At 46.3% G+C, this 10,601-nt stretch overlaps 1 long non-coding RNA gene across 4 annotated transcripts in view; it reads left to right on the top strand.

Annotated features, from left to right (window-relative positions):
* Positions 1–10,601, top strand: part of LOC138915148 (uncharacterized) — a 53,060-nt gene that overhangs the window by 428 nt on the left and 42,031 nt on the right. For 2 of the 4 annotated variants that reach the window (XR_011430985.1, XR_011430983.1), the window contains exons 2-4: positions 173–275; positions 1,903–2,010; positions 2,172–2,244. This is a non-coding gene — a long non-coding RNA (uncharacterized lncRNA). Of the gene's footprint in view, positions 1–8; positions 276–1,902; positions 2,011–2,171; positions 2,245–10,601 lie in introns of all 4 variants that reach the window. The other 2 variants (XR_011430984.1, XR_011430986.1) reach the window with 2 other exon arrangements.

The following is a 10,601-nucleotide window of genomic DNA, read 5'->3' as shown; positions in this document are numbered from 1 at the left end:
CCCTCCAGGCCTTTCGAGTCCGGTGGCGAGCTGCCTGGGACAGAACCCCGAAGCACCAGGCTCCAGGGTCTAGCACACGAGTGGCGGCCAGAGGTGCAAACGGCCGGCGTTCGGGAGTGTCTTTAACACGAGGGCGCTGAGCACACTTGTGTGTCGTCCGCCCCGTCCTTAGGTTGTGGAGTGGTGCTGTTGTATCTCAGTCCCTGGTTACCCGTGAGCTGCAGAGGCTCTTCGCTTGCTTTTTGTCACACGGACGACCAGCGTCCTTCAGCCAGGTGGGTCCCACAGGAGAGCCTGAGCCCTTACGGTGCCCACTGGCGCCCACTGAGACAGGTGCCTGAAGGAGGCAGAGCACCCGGCCGGGCCCCGGCGCTCCTGGATGGTTCCTTTTCCTCTGCCCACCACGCCCAGCTGCGCTCCAGGACGTGTCCCTTGGTCTTCCCCGACCCTGCCGGCGCTCTCCTCCCTGCCCTTGGCTCTCTACCACATCCTGTGAAGTACCTGCTGACCGACCCCGCAGGGCCTTCGGGGAGGCTTCGTGCCCCTCGGAGCCCAGCACAGAGGCAGCCCAACTAAAACTGGGCAAGGCCTTTTCTGGGCCTCTGGTTTCCCATCTGGTTCCACATGTCTAGGACCCTTGAGCTTGGAAATCAGCGACCTTAAAATGGCTTTTGGTCTTAATTGTACTTTAGCAGTAGAGAACTCTGGTTAACAAAAATCGAATTTTTTCCCAACAGGCTCTAAGCCAATCAGAATCCTGATTAAATGGCTGTTAAGAGGCAGCTGGACTACCCATCGAAGCCAGGCTTCCCTGCAAACGCGCTTAGAACCTAGTTGGCCTCACTGCGTTCCTCACAGCAACACCCCAAGTGTCAGTGCCACTTGCCCAACGCTCTCGTTTCACAGATAGGGAAACCGAGGTCCAGAGTGGAGGCCCCAAACAATTTCTTGGGGAAGTGGTGCTCTGTCCACAGCCTTCTGAGAGAAAAAGGGAGGCTTGGGAGTCTTAGATAAGAAAGGTAAAACCACTGGGCCCTGGCCACTAGGCTCATAGAGCATGTGTGGGGCAGGCACCTTCAAAAGGGGGGCCTGGAGGAGAAAATGGGTGCAGCCAGGTGAGCCTGGAGATGTGACTGTCCCCAGCACTCAGTGCCAGGCACCAGGCATTGTGCTCAAGTGCATGATAGCCAGACTCTGCCCATTTTTTTTTTTTTGAGGTAGCTTATCCCTGAGCTAACATCTGCTGCCAATCCTCCTCTTTTTGCTGAGGAAGACTGGCCCTGAGCTAACATCCATGCCCATCTTCCTCTAATTTTTTTTTATATGTGGGACGCCTGCCATAGCATGGCTTCCCAAGCAGTGCCGTGTCCACACCCGGGATCCGAACCGGTGAACCCCAGGCCACCAAAGTGGAACGTGCGCACTTAACCGCTGCGCGACCAGGCAGGCCCCAGACTCTACCCATTTTGGGGAAGCCACTAGGGATGTGGCCTGGAGCCCAGAGACCTCCCCACAGATTCAGCCAGCAGCAGCCCCAAGGCCAGTGCTTCCCAAGTCTTGTGCTAGATGAGGTGCACTGGGGCAAATGAAAGGGAGCCGCTGCTTCTTCCCCTTAGCCTGCCGCAGAGCCACCTGGGAGCTGGGTAACAAAGCAGGAGGAGGAGGGTTGGGAGAGGGGTCGAGGGAGACTGGTGGTGTCAGGATTGTGCATTGTCAACAAATTTCCCAGGTAAAGCCTAGATACAAGTAGTTTGAGAATTACCATGTAAAGTTTCTCCATTAGTAAGTATCAGAATTTAAAATGTGTGCATCCTCTAAGCCAGTGACTCCACTGCTAGGAATCTATCATGAGAAAGAATCACAGAACAAAGATAAATGCTTATACAAGATTGTCCTTCGCAGCACTGTTCATTCTGGTGGAAACTTGCAAACAACGACATGCCCCTCACTGGGAGCTGACTGGGACCTGAGCAGCTCTGGGACCTCGGCACAGCGGGGTGTTGTAATGGGGTAAGTCTGTGTGCACCTGCCTGGGGGTTGGCCAGGGTATATTTATTTTAGTTTGCAGTGTCCCAGCTAGAAGGGGCTTTCGATATATTTGATGAGAACTCTCATGGGAAAACCTTTTCTAACTGGGAAGTTATTTTTGTTATTATTTTTCTCTTCTCCAGTTCTGTCACCCGCTCCCGCTTTTTCACATATGAAAAAACTGGGTCCCTGAGAGAAGAAGGGACTTGCCTGATGGTAAACCTGGGTTCCTGACTCCTGGGACAGATCTGGGGTGGGCCTAGGAGGGGAAGGAGAGATGGGCATGGCATCAGAGCCCAGCCCAACCTGGTTGCCCCTTGGGGGCCATTTTGGGAAGAGTCCCAGGAACTCAAGGCCCCTCAGGCCAGAAAATGGACTGGATAGGCGGCTAAGGTGATTCCCCGCCTCCATCGTGGAAAACCCCAATTAGAGGTTCCTGCTGGTGGGCTCCTTGCTGACTGTGCCTGTTTCTAGTGAACTTGGTGATCACGTAGGTTCAAACAAATGTCATATAAACCGCTTTCATTTAAAAAGAAAAAAAGCTAGTCACTGCCATTTTTACCTAGGGTTCATGGAAGTGAGGTAGGGGACCATGTTCCCTGGGAACCAACATGAGCCAAGGCTAGATCTGGCAGTATAAAAGCGATGAGAGTCTGTGGAGTGGAGGGGAAGAGTCCAGCAAAGGCCAAGGGCAGTGAGTAATGCAGGAAACAGGTGGAATCTGCTGGTAGGGCCTTGAAGGCCAAGGTGAAGAATTGGGATTTGCCAGTGTCAGCACTAGGGAGTGCCTGCAGGTTCCTGAGACAGTGGCTGAGGAGAGGTGGGAAGAGATTGGAGGCAGGGTGATCAGGTGAGGCAGGTCTGGGTAAAGTTCAGGCCAAACAGATAGAGACCTGTCTCTGGAGTGTGGAAGATTTGTGGCTGTCTTATGTGAGGTTCTGCGTTTTCATCTAATGTGGATTTCAGCTTATCAGCATCTTTCTTCTTAAAAGCTTTGTAGTATCTTGTTGCTCAAGCACCATTTGCTCGGCCTTCCCCTAGTTGTTGGGTATTCGCTCATTCAGCTAGTGTTTGAGTGCCTAGCACATGTCAGGCAGTGTGCCTGAAGCTGGGGAACCCGCCGCCTAGGTTGTCATGAAGGGTTTGGGTAGCAGTGCTTGGCGGTGGGAAGGGTATGGGATTTGGGATTTGGAGCTACTACCCAGGTGATGTAGGCAAATCATCCAAACTCTTCGAGCCTCAGTTTTCTTATCTGTGGAAACATCCGGCTTTGGTGAAGGTCAAAGAAAATGATGGCTGTGAAAGCACTTTGTGAATGATGTAAGTGCTTATAGGAGAGCAGATAGCATTATCAGGGTGTCTTAGCTCTGCCGCTAATAGTTGTTTGCCATTTGACAAGTGAACTCATCTGAGTCCCAGTTTCTTTTTCTTTAGGAAATGAGAGAGTTGGACATGATAATCCTAAAGATCTCTTCCTTCTTGGCATTTTGTTGTCTAAGGCTTAACGTTTTGTTTTGTTTTGTTTTGAGGTAGATTAGCCCTGAGCTAACATCGGCTGCCAGTCCTTCTCTTTTAGCTGAGGAAGACTGTTCCTGAGCTAACGTCCATGCCCATCTTCCTCTGTTTTGTGTGCGACGCCTGCCACAGCATGGCTTGCCAGCTGGTGCCTAGGCCTGCACCCGGGATCTGAACCAGCCAACTCCAGGCTGCCAAAGCGGAACATGTGAACTTAACTGCTGCCTGGCTGGCCTGGCTTAAATGTTTTTGAAAGCAACATATATATATAAATGCCTGTTTGCCCACAGCTTAGGCAACACTGGGATTTATCTTTTTTATTTTGTCTTTGCTGGTTTAAGTGGTGAGGAGTATTAGCTAAAAGTTGGTATATGTCTGCATGACTTGCTTAAATAGCCAGGCTAAGCTTTGTTCTAGTTATGCTTGATTATCTGATTTTCTTCCTGTGCAAACAGTTTGCATCAAAGGGATATTTCAGATGGGCCCGAGTTACAGCATTTTGCCTCTGGCGGGGTATCAGTGAAACAGGGATGGTAGTAACCTGCAGGTAGGGAATGCCAGAGTCTCTTCTCTTCATGCCCTCGGCTTCTAGACATAGCTTAAGTAGTGAGAGTTATGCTTTTAATTTGGGGATTTAAAAAATCCCTGTTGATTTTCTGGTAGTCTTCTCTCCTACATATACCTCCAGTCCCAGCTATAGAAATCAGCCGGTCAGAGTTGGCTAATGTGGGGCCTCGGAGACTTAATGACTGTATTTTTCTTTATTCTTTTTTAAATTTCGTTATTTTTATTTTTTAAAATTTTTTTGCAGGGAAAGATTTGCCCTAAGGTAACATCTGTTGCCAATCTTCTCCTTTTTTCTTCCTTTCCCCCAACCCCAAAGCCCCAGTACATAGTTGTGCATAGTTGTGAGTTCTTCTGCTTCTGCTATGTGAGCCACCACCACAGCATGGCTACTGGCAGACAAATGGTGTAGTTTCACACCCGGGAACTGGGCCCAGGCTGCTGAAGCTGAGGGCCCCGAACCTTAACCATTCTGTCATCAGGGCTGGCTGGTCTTTATTCTTTTTATGAGGGTTTGGGTGATAGGATAGATGGGGATGAGACTCCATTTGGCAAATTTTCATCTTTTTTATACGTGGGAATTTTCTTACCTCCTGGACTGCTTTTTAATTACAAAAGCAAACACTCTGGGTTAATTATGGCAAGTGAAACAGTACAGAAGCATATAAGGAAAAGGTGAATAACCTCCCCCTCATTCCTGCCTTCCCACATTAGCTGTGATAACAGGTGTCTCTTCTTCCTCACCTTTCTCCAGTGCACATAAACACATGCAAATATATATACACATCCTGAGAGGTGTTTCTTTCCTCCCTCTTATTTACATTTTTTTCCCCAGTTTTCAACAGGGCTGCAATTAACGTTTTCTACATAATTATCTTTGTAGTTCTGAGAATTTCCTGAAATAGATTCTATGAAGTGGAATTACTGGGACAAAGTGCAAGAATGAATATTTTTAAGGCGTGTTACTGAAGTGCTCTCTGTGTCAGCACGTACAGTGTTTGGGTGTTTATCGCACCCATGCCTTAGCCTCATCAATGTGAGCAATTTTGTGTTGAATTTTGCTCTTTTGATGGCTGAAGAATAGCCTTTGGTTCTTTTAATCTGTATTTTTTATTAGTGAGATTGACTATCTTAAAATTTCAAAATACATTTGTCACCTGTGAACTATCTCCACGTCTTCTGAGGTCTTCATGAGTTTCTTTCCGACCTGCAGGTTCTTTTTTGTAGTGAGGATGCTCTGCCCTTATTTGTCCTTTTTGTTGCAGGTTGTTTTTCCCCAAGTTTATTGTTGGCCTTACATTTTTCAGAGCTGTTTGTTTGCTTTTTTTATGTTTAAACTTTTCACTTGGTCAAATGTCAGCCTTTGTGATGTTGTTCATTGCTTTTAGGCTGAGAAAGAATACGCTAACCAGTGATTAAAGTAGTCACCTATGTTTTCTTTTTAATTTTGTTTCTTTCTTTTTTCTTTTTTCAAAAAAGCTTTCATTTAATAAGTTCCACCACTACTTAGTTTCCTTTTTTAAAATAAATTAATTTATTTTTATTGGGATGTAACCGCCATATAACATTGTATATGTATATGTGTATGACATGACTTGATATTTGTATGTATTGCAAAATGATCAGCACAATAAGTCTCGTTAACATCCATCACCACACGTAGTTACAGCTTTCCTTTTTCTTTCTTGTGATGACAACCTTTGAAATCTACTCTCCTAGCAACTTTCAATTTGATTTTGTTCGTTTCTTTTTTTTTTTTAAAGATTTTATTTTTCCTTTTTATCCCAAAGCCCCCTGGAAAAAAGTTGTGTATTTTTAGTTGTGGGTCCTTCTAGTTGTGGCGTGTGGGATGCCGCCTCAGCATGGCTTGATGAGCAGTGCCGTGTCCGCGCACAGGATTCAAACCGGTGAAACCCTGGGCCACCGAAGCAGAGTGCACGAACTTAACAATTCGGCCACGAGGCTGGCCCTGATTTTGTTTCTTAATGGCTGAATTTTTAACGTTTAACCCTTTACTGCGTCTGGAATTTATTTTGATTTACAGTGTGACGTAAGAATCTCAATAAACTTTTTTTCTGAATTGCATACCATTTCTTACCATCTTTCCATTCTTCATGGATGTGTGATGGCACCTCTTCCAAGGCAGTGAGTCCTTATGCTGTCTTGCCTGTCGTACTCCCAAGGCGAGGGTCTCTTGAGACTACTACTGTAGGGGATGAAAAGACAGATTTTTGGCCAGGGAGGGAAAGCCTTTGAATTTCTGTAGTGGAGACATTCTCCTCCTGGAAGCTCTTGACACTGGCGCTGTAAGCACCCTTACTTGCTCCTCGCTCTTCCAAGGCCCTGGGAGGGGTCATGTGTTTTATAAAATTTACAAAATTAAGAAATTTTCATTGTAGTCAGTTAAGACCCCTGTCTTATTCCACTGTGACGTCCTCCTCACTGTTCCCCTCCTGTCAAGTGGCCTTGTGTTGGCCCCAGACATTTTTTTGGATCTGGCTAAAGCTCGAGTTCTTCACTTTGCCTTTTTCACTTACCAGTGTATCTTAGAGACCCTTCTCTCTTCACGCGTGAAGAGCCTCCTTGTTCTTTTCAGCAGTTACCTCTTATTCCCTCGTAGGGATGTGTCCCGCGTTTATCAGACTGCTGTCCTGTGGATTGTACTTGGCTTGATTCCAGTATTGCTGTCACAAACAGGGCTGCAGTGACTTACCCTATACATGTGTCGTTTCACACGAGCACAGTCGTGGGATAAATTCTCCAGATTTGCACTCTAGTGAGCATATAAGAAAAGCTTAGTTTGGAAATAATTTTTCTTCATACTTTTTTTATTTTGGAAAAATATAAATAATGTAGAATTTACCATTTTCACCATTTTTAGGTGTATAGTTCAGTGGTATTAAGTACATTCACATTGTTGTACAACCATCACCACCACCCATCTCCAGAACTTCATCTTCTCAGACTGAAACCCTGTACCCCTTAGACAGTAACTCCCCGTTCCCCTCTCTCCTCAGCCCTTGGCCACCACCATTTTACTTTTTGTATCTATAAATTTGACTACTCTATAGATAGCTCATATGAGTGGAATCATACAATATCTGTCTTTTGAGTCTGGCTTATTTCACTTAACATAATGTCTTCGAGGTTCACCCATGTCGTAGCATGTGTCAGAATGTCCTTCCTTTTTAAGGCTGAGTAATATTTCTGTCGCATGTATATACTACAGTTTGTTTATCTATTCACCCATCAATAGACTCTTGGGTTGCTTCTACCTTTTTGCTATTGTGAATAATGCTGCTATGAACATGAGTCTGCAAATATCCATTCGAGTCCCTGTTTTCAATTCTTTTGGGTATATTATACCCAGAAGTTCCACTAGATTTTGAACACATTACTCTGTTGTCTTATAGCTTTCAGTATTGCAGCTGGGAAGTCCCAAGTCACTCTGAATACTGGTACTTTGTATATGACCTACTTTTTCTTCTCTAGAAATTTCTAGAATCTCTTCTCATCCTTAGCTAACGGGAACTTCTTTTCTTTTCTTTCTTTTTTTTTTTTTTAAGATTGGCCCTGAGCTAAAATCTCTTGCCAGTCTTTTTCTTTTCTTCTTCTCCTGAAAGCTCCCCAGTACACATAGTTGTATATTCTAGTTGTAGGTCCTTCTAGTTCTGCTATGTGGGACGCTGCCTCAGCATGGCCTGATGAGTGGTGCTAGGTCTGCACCCAGGATCCAAATCGCCGAACCCCTGGGCTGCCGAAGCAGAGCGCACGAACTTAACCACTGAGCCACAGGGCTGGCCTCTGGAATTTCTTGATGATATTCTCTGATAGGAGTCTATTTTTCCCATTGTGATGGGAGTTCTGGGAGTTGAGTCGGACATGAAAGTCTGGAAGGAGTCCTCACCATTTAGTATTATGAGCTGTCTGCCTCACTGGCAGTGTTCCCAGCGTTGAGTGGAGGAAGAGGGCTGCAGGTCTGGACATCTTCAACAGTTACTACATGAACTTTCATGTAATCCCTCTGTGGTTGGTATCTTCTGTGACTCCTGTGCCTAGTGTCCACCTGTCCAGGGACCCTCTTCTGTCCACTCGTAAAAATAAACTTCTGATCTGCCAGGGTCTGAGTTGTAGCCATGGGGGGCGGGAGATAGCATAGGGAAGAGATCTAGTAGTCTACTCTTTTTATTTTTTAAGCTACTTTTTTAAACCCTCTTCCCCCAATATAGCAGCCTTCCTTCCTATGGCAGCCCCTGATCCAGCCTCACCTCCATGCCCCCTTCTAGATATACCACTTATTTCTTGCAAGGAAGAAATTATTATTATTGTTATTTTTTATTTTTGAGGAAGATTAGCCCTGAGCTAACTACTGCCAAGCCTCCTCTTTTTGCTGAGGAAGACTGGCCCTGAGCTAACATCCATGCCCATCTTCTTCTACTTTATACGTGGGACGCCTACCACAGCATGCCTTGCCAAGCAGTGCCATGTCCGCACCCGGGATCCAAACCAGCGAACCCCGGGCTGCCGAGAAGCAGAACGTGCGAACCTGACCACTGCGTCACCGGGCTGGCCCAGAAGAAATTATTTTTGCTGAGGAAGATTCCCCCTGAGCTAACATCTGTTGCCAATCTTTTTCTTTTCTTTTCTTTTCTTTTTTGAGGAAGATTAGCCCTGAGCTAACTATTGCTGATCCTCCATTTTTTGCTGAGGAAGACTGGCCCTGAGCTAACATCCATGCCCATCTTCCTCTACTTTATACGTGGGACGCCTACCACAGCATGGCTTTTGCCAAGCGGTGCCATGTCCACACCTAGGATCCGAACTGGCAAACCCCGGGCCGCTGAGAAGTGGAATGTGCGAACTTAACTGCTGCGCCACTGGGCTGGCCCCCAATCTTTTTCCTTTTGTTTATGAGCAGCCACAACAGCATGGCCACCGATGAGTGGTGTAGGTCTGTGCCTGGGAACTGAATCCAGGCTGCCAAAGCAGAGTGCACCAAACTTAACCACTAGGCCACTGGGGCTGGCCCAAAGTACCACTAATTTTTGAGCCTTTTAAGGATTTTGTGTGTAAATCAGGTTAACTTTTCACTTTTTCTTTTTGCCTGCTTGATTTTGCTGTCTGATAGTACTTGTTGATTTACTTTCTACCCTCAAACATTTTGTTGTGGTCTTGTCCTATTCTCCTCTTTCTTGTAGGTTTATGCATTTTGAATACGGAGTTTTAAGAGGGAGAAGAGTTACATACCTGTGATAAATCTATTGTCTTCAACTTAATTTCTTTTCCACATTGCTTCCCAGTGGTCACAACACCCTGTGTTCGCTAGTCCACCTTTCTCCCTCTGGTTTGAGATGCCACCTATATGCTACACCAAATACAAAGCTCCGTTTGTCTGTAAGTCCTATTACTGAACTCTCTCTTCTGTTTCTACAGGTATTTATTGAGCACGTTCTATGCAGCAGGCCCTATCGAGGCACTGGAGTTAAAAGCAGTATATAAACAAAGCCCCCACCCCGGGGCCCGCCCCATGGCCGAGTGGTTAAATTCACATGCTCCGCTTCAGTGGCCCAGGGTTTCGCTGGTTCGGATCCTGGGCGCAGACATGGCACTGCTCATCAGGCTATGCTGAGGCGATGTCCCACATGCCACAACTAGAAGGACCCACAGCTAAAATATACAACTATGTACTGGGGGGATTTGGGGAGAAAAAGCAGAAAAAAAACAAGATTGGCAACAGTTAGCTTAGGTTAGGTGTTAGCTTAGGTGCCAATCTTAAAAAAAAATTAAAAAATAAAAAAAGGCCCCACTTCATGGAGCTTATAATCTAGTGAAGAGAGACAGGCCATAAGCAGATAATGTCAGGTAGTGATAAATTCTAGGAAGAAAAATAAAGCAGAGTAGCGGCATAGAGAGTGAGAGGTTGAGCCACTATAGGTAAGTTGGTCGGAGGAGGGCCACTGAGTAGAATCTTTAATGAATTGGAAACTCCAGCCATGCATGGATCTTTAGAGGGGGGTGTTTCGGGCAGAGGAAATACCAAGAGCAAAGACCCTGGGACAGAAATGAGGTCTGCGAGTTTGAAGAATAGCAAGAACAGGTTGGCTGGAGCCCCGCAGGCAAAGGGGAGAGTGGGACATGGGGACAGATTGTGCAGGGCCTGGTAGGCCGTGGAAAAGAGTGTGTATTTTATTCCACACGTTGTGGGAAGTCATTGGAGAGTTGAGGGCAGGAGAATGGAGACAAGCATAGTTAGGTTTTAAAAGCACGGCTGTGGTTGTGTAGAGGAGAGACTACGGAAGGAGGCAGGAGCAGCGGCAATTAGGAGGCTGCGGCCCTACCCCAGGGGGAGAGGATGGTAACACGAGCTAACTAGGGGCCAGATGGATGAGGCAAGAAGCAGTTGGTTCTGGAGTATATTTTGAAGGTAGAGCCAACAAAATAGATGGGCTGAAGGATTGGATGTGGGGGGAGAGGAGAAGAGTGAAGTTAAGCAA

The sequence above is a fragment of the Equus caballus genome, chromosome 22 (assembly GCF_041296265.1).
Source record: "Equus caballus isolate H_3958 breed thoroughbred chromosome 22, TB-T2T, whole genome shotgun sequence".
Lineage (NCBI taxonomy): Eukaryota > Metazoa > Chordata > Mammalia > Perissodactyla > Equidae > Equus > Equus caballus.
Note: the sequence above shows the minus strand (reverse complement) of the source record. Positions and strands in the feature narration are given on the sequence as shown.